This window comes from Rhinatrema bivittatum, chromosome 2 (genome assembly GCF_901001135.1).
Source record: "Rhinatrema bivittatum chromosome 2, aRhiBiv1.1, whole genome shotgun sequence".
Lineage (NCBI taxonomy): Eukaryota > Metazoa > Chordata > Amphibia > Gymnophiona > Rhinatrematidae > Rhinatrema > Rhinatrema bivittatum.
Window position 1 is genome coordinate 42,324,491 of NC_042616.1, and position 6,128 is coordinate 42,330,618.

The window sequence follows — 6,128 nt, forward strand, 5'->3', positions numbered from 1 at the left end:
CACAAAACCCCGCAAAAAAGACACTCAAAATCTATACTGCAATCCCATCATAACATAACAGTAATAACACCAAGGACTCAAACAACAATAACCCTACCAGTGAATAAGCAAGGGTAAATATTACACTGGGTCCTAGAATACCAATACACCACCTACTGAAGAAACAAACAAACCAGATTGCTATAGATCCCTATGCTAGCAGAATCTCTCATCATGGTCACACACACAGAGCAGAAACAGACTCTCACCAAATACAGAATACAAAATAAAGGAGCACAAATTAGAAAAAACTGAAATGGAAACCCCAAGAAGCCAGACTCTGTGTATTAATAATGGAAAAACAGAGCCACCACTCCTCATAAAACAATAAAATCAAGAAACATAAAGCATCAGTTATAATAGTAAAACCATACTAATAAAAGAATATTTTAAAACTACTGATAAACAGAATTTCTATTAATTAAAATCATATACATTTTTTACAATTTCCCAAACACCAATATTTATTTATTTAGTAAATAAATATTTTTTTATAAATTTTTTTATTTTTTTATAAATTTTTAAATTAATTAATAACTACATAATAATAAATAAATAAAATATTTCAAAACAGCACATATATCAAATAACACTCAATAATTAAAACTAATAAGGATTTTTAAAAAGTCCATGCATGGAAGCTCTTGATTTCCAGTCACCCTGATTTTGTCGAGGATTAGGAGGTTATCCTCTCTCTCTCACACATACTCACATGTCCATTCTCTCTCAGACATACACTATCACATACATACATATTCATGCTCTTATACCCACCATAACCTCTCGCTATCACAGACACTGACACACTCTCAGGTGTAAGACACTCTCTCCCCCAACACACACTCCCCCCCACACACTCTTACTCCCCTGGATTTTCTCATACACACTCATGCTCTCACTCTCACTGGCTCCCTCACATACACACAAACACATACACCCAGGCAAGCTCCCAATCATTCTCACACTGACCCTCAGGCAGGCTCCCATTCATTTTCACACCACTCCTTCACCATCCCCCAGGCATGCACACATTCATTCTCGCACACAGAGACCCCCAGGCAGGCACCAATTCATTTACACACACACATGCATCATACACAGGCAGGCACCTATTCTCACACATACAAACCCCAGGAAGACACCCATTCATTCTCATACACAGACACACCCTCAGGCAGGCACCCATTCATACACATGCACACACTAAAGGCAGACCCCTCTCTTTCTTTTGCCAGCAACCTCAGAGCCTCTCTCATTCCTCTGCTGCCACTGTCACTGCTGCTACATGGCTATTGGGGAGGCACTGATTGCTGCTACTGGCACTGAAGCCCATTCTGCTGCCTCCTCTCTGCAGGCCCCGTGGGCTTCCACTTCCTCCATGCTGATCTCCTACATTGTGAGATCCGCGTAGAGAAAGTGCTACTCTTGCACATTCCCAAAGATTACATGTGCCAATCAGTAAAAAGTATTTTTTACTTTGCTGTCTGATCTTAGTTTTCTAATTGGTTGGTCACAGGATTTTTTTTTCCACCTTTCCTTTCTTATTTTTTTTGCCAATTTCTTTTATATTGTCTTTTTTTCTATTTCTTTTCTCTCCATCTGTCTTCTTCCCTCAAAATCACAGTCAGGTTCTCATTCTCACATGCCTTCTCTCTCTCTCACACAGACACACAGGCTCTCACTCTCACATACTCTCTCTCATACAATCATACACACAGTCTCTCACTGGCACATGCTGTCTGACTCACACACACAGGCTCTCTCTCACTCCCACATGCTGTCTCTCTCACACACACACAGAGGCTCTCACATGCTGTCTCTGCAAACATTCAGGTCCTCACTCCCACACACAGTCTCTCAACTCATCTCATACACGCGCACACACACACCCTCAGCCTCTCTCTCACCTCTGGGCCTCCTCTTCACGGGTCGCCGCAGGATGGGCTCTGCAGCGGCCCTGGTCTTCTCGGGCCGCCCGCAATGTGGGATTCGCGGCGGCCCGTAAGCGCTGCTCCTCTTCTGCACGTGGCGATGCTCCTCCTCCTTCTGGCACGCGGCTGATGCTCCTCTTCCTTCCGGCACGCTGCTGATGCTCTTCTTCTGCAGCTCCTGTCCGATTGCCCAGCACCGCCAATCGGGCAACGTGCCTTCGCTCGAGTCACTCCCTCCCCCCCACCCCGATTGGCCGTTGGTGGCCAATCGGGGAGCGAGGGAGCGGAGAATGAACTTTTTTTTTTTTACAGCCTCCAGTGGGGGGGAGGGAGTGACTCGAGCGAAGGCACGCTGTCTGATTGGCCGGTGCTGGGCAAGGCAGCACCGGCCAATCGGACAGCGTGCCTTCGCTCGAGTCACTCCCTCCCCCCCACCGGACGCTCGCTCTGCAAGGGAAGGCAGCGTGCCTCATTCTCTGTCTGCTCTCAGCAGCGTGTGGGCCGGTCACGGACAGTAGGCGGGCCGGATTCGGCCCGCGGGCCGCCCCTTGCCCAGGTCTGGCCTACCTGTTTATTGTTTTATAGCCTAAACAACATCTCCTATCACCTTGAATCCAGTCAACATTTAGAGGTCAAGTATGACACAGAACCTCTATACTTCCTTTGATACAGCAGCTTCCCTGGAAAGAAACCTCCTCAGGAGGGTAAGATTCAGGTAGCCTACCACTAGGATGGGTTATACTGGACAACCTAAGACAGTCGCATGGCCCTGAGTGTGTGATGATTGTCTACAATCATCAAGGGGGGAATGAAGAATTAGGTGAAATTACTGCTTTAAGAAAACTGCCCCATGTTGATTAGTAACTGGAATAAAAAGGCCTGAAGACTTGGTACACAAAATGTTATTGTCAGCCCGGAGACAGAACGGCTGGAGGCTGTGAATGGCTGAGACTGCAGGGCAAATGTGAGATAAGAAAATCATAACAAACAAAGAAAGTACTGCATATGCAGAATGTGTGAGATGCGGGAAGGAAAGTTACCGGCTGATGTAAGGGATGAGCAAGGAGGGTGGGAAGAATATGAGAGCCATGTTTAACAAATTGTCTATAAAAAGGTGATGCAAATTTAAAACAGTTAAAAAAACGGCATGGCACGAGAAGCAGAATATATTTTTGTAATCGGCTACGTTTACTTCCTGAAGGAAACACAATCTTTTAGTTCTCTTCGGTTTCCGTTAGTTGCTATTTGTCATTCACTGTTTGCTATCTTGATTTTTGTATGCTTGCATGAAATGAACAAAGCCTGCCAGCTTTTATAAAATCTCTAAGCTACTTAATAAATGTTATGTTTTGAAACTGCAAGTCTGTTTCATCATTGGCTATCTCTGGAGAAATCGGGCAGGGTAAGTTTCAAGGGTTTTAACATTTTTGTACGATCCTGTTCAGCAGTCTCCGGGCCTTACAAAGATTTCTTGGATTCACAAATTGTTATAGAAGTAATATAGCCAACTACTCAACATTAGCTGTTCCACTCACCGCAATGACCAAGGAGGAGATGAATCTCTGGGTTTGGAGTCCTCAAGTGCAATCAGCATTCCACGCGCTGAAAGATGCATTCTGCTCTGGACCCTGTTTGCGACATCCTGACCCCAGTCATCCATTTATTGTCAAAGTAGACACATCTGCTATCAGAGCCGGTGAAGTACTAAGTCAGTACTCCTCCAAGGGTACACTGGTACCATGCTCCTTTTATTCTCATAAATTTTCACCTGCTGAGCAGAACTACACTATTGGTGATCGGGAACTACTCGCTGTTAAACTCGCATTCCAAGAGTGGCGCCCCTGGCTGGAGGGCGCTCTGCACCAATTTACTATATTCACAGATCACAAGAACCTGGAGCACCTCAAAGAAGCGCAATTATTAAACCCGAGACAAGCCCGCTGGGCATTATTCTTTGAATGATTCAACTTTGAATTGTGTTACCGCCCAGCCTCCAAAAACCTTCGTGCTGATGCACTGTTACTCTCTCTCAAGCCTGAAGATACCCCAGACATCCCAAGGCACATTATTGACCCGGCCCGTGTGTCCCTTGCATTAACTACAACTGTTCCGGCAGTCCCATGGCAGTCGTCCCACGGCAGTTACGTGAATGCTTACTCCACTGGGCCTACAATTCAAAACTGGCTCCAGGGCGAGCAAGAACGCTAGAGATGCTAAGGCGTTATTACTGGTGGCCCAGCATGGTATCAGACTCCCGTAAATATGTGGACTCATGCCCAATATGTGCACAGCAGAAACCACCCACCGGTTGGCCATGGGGACTTCTGCAGCCACTACCAGCCCCCACGGAACCTTGGGCTAGTATATCTACAGATTTCATCACCGATCTTCCACCATCTAAGAACACTGTAATCTGGGTCACAATTGACCGCTTTTCCAAGATGGCACATTTCATCTTACTCCGGAGCCTCCCATCAGCCCCTGAACTCGCTAAACCTTTCCTGACTCATTTTCCGAATTCATGGATTACTGAAAGAAATTGTATCCGATAGAGGCCCACAATTTGCCGTGAAGTATTGGCGGACCTTATGCCAAAAATTAATATCCAGTTGAGCTTTACTTCAGCACACCATCCTCAGGCGAATGGACAAGCCGAGACGACTAACCGGACCTGAAAGCTTTCCTCATATCTTACGTAAACAATCAGCAAAATAATTGGGCTGACTTGCTCCCTTGGGCCGAATTATCTCACAATACGCACCTTGCTGCCACCACAGACGTAACCCCATTTGCGGTGGTTTTCGGACGCCAACCATGGCTCCCATTGCCGATACCTCTCTCCGTGCCTTCGCCAGCTGCGCGATTCACAGCACAAGGCATCTGTAACATATGGAATCGAGCGAAGGAACGTATCACCCAAGCTACGGAACGTGCTAAAAAGTTTACGGATGCACATAGAAGGGCAGCTCCACTCTTCAAGCCCGGCCAAAAGGTGTGGCTAAGTACCAGCACATTAGGCTGCGACTCCCCTCACACCGCTTGGCTCCCAAGTACATTGGGCCATTTCCCGTCCTCCGGAGAGTGGGAACAAGCACCTACCAGCTACAATTGCAGCGATCCATGGATATCCACAATACCTTCCATGTTGCTCTACTAAAGCCCTTAGTCCTGAACTGGCCTTCCTGGAAGACCGTCTCCAGGTTAAAGAAGTCCTCAACGTCAGATGACACAAGGGTCACTGGGAGTACCTCCTGTCATGGGAGGGCTTCGGGCCAGAGGAAACTCCTGGGAGCCCTCTCATCACATCTTCAACAAAAAACTTCTGGCCGAATTTCACCGAACCCATCCAGAAAAGCCCAGGCCGGTGAGGGGGAGGCCTAGAAGGGAGGGTACTGTTGCACTCCCCAGCCGCTTCCACAGCACGGCTGGCCCCGCTCACCTTGCTACTCCATCTTCCAGCACCAGGCTCACCTCATCAGTGACCTCTGCCAGTTCACGGCATCCCCGGCTTCCCCGCTCGCCTTCGCCCGACTGTGGCTCCGCGTCTTCCTGCTCCTCGACCCCACTGCTAGGCACATGTGCGGCCTACGTCAAGCCTTTTAAAGACACAAGCGCGGGGAAACCCGGGTCCGATGCTCCCCGATGATGTCACCAGCTCACAGTATATAAGGCAGGGCTCATTCCCTTGATCCCTGCCTTGGCAACTGGGTCAACACCGTGAGTGTTTCTAGTTTGCCTCTGCGTTCCAGTCTGTGTTCCAGTCTGGTTACAGCCTTTGTTCCAGTGTCCTTCTGTTCCAGCGTCCCTTGTCTCCTCGTCTCCTCACGTAGTACCTTCAGACTGTCTTCTCGGTACTGACCTCGGCTTTCCTTGACTACGTTTGACTGTTGCCTGCCTCTGACCTTCTGCCTGCTTCCATGACTAGGTCTGCACTTTGCCTGGAACCGACCCCTGCCTGAACTTGACCACGTCAGACTGCCTCCTGGAACTTGATCCCTGCTTTGGCTGACTACCCACGGACTGACTTCTGGTAACTGACCTCTACATTGCCTGACTATCCACGGACTGATTATTGGTTTTGACATTGCATTGGCTGACCACGCTTCCTTGAACCTGGCATTGATCCTTGCTATACATTCAGAGATTCTCTTCTGGCCT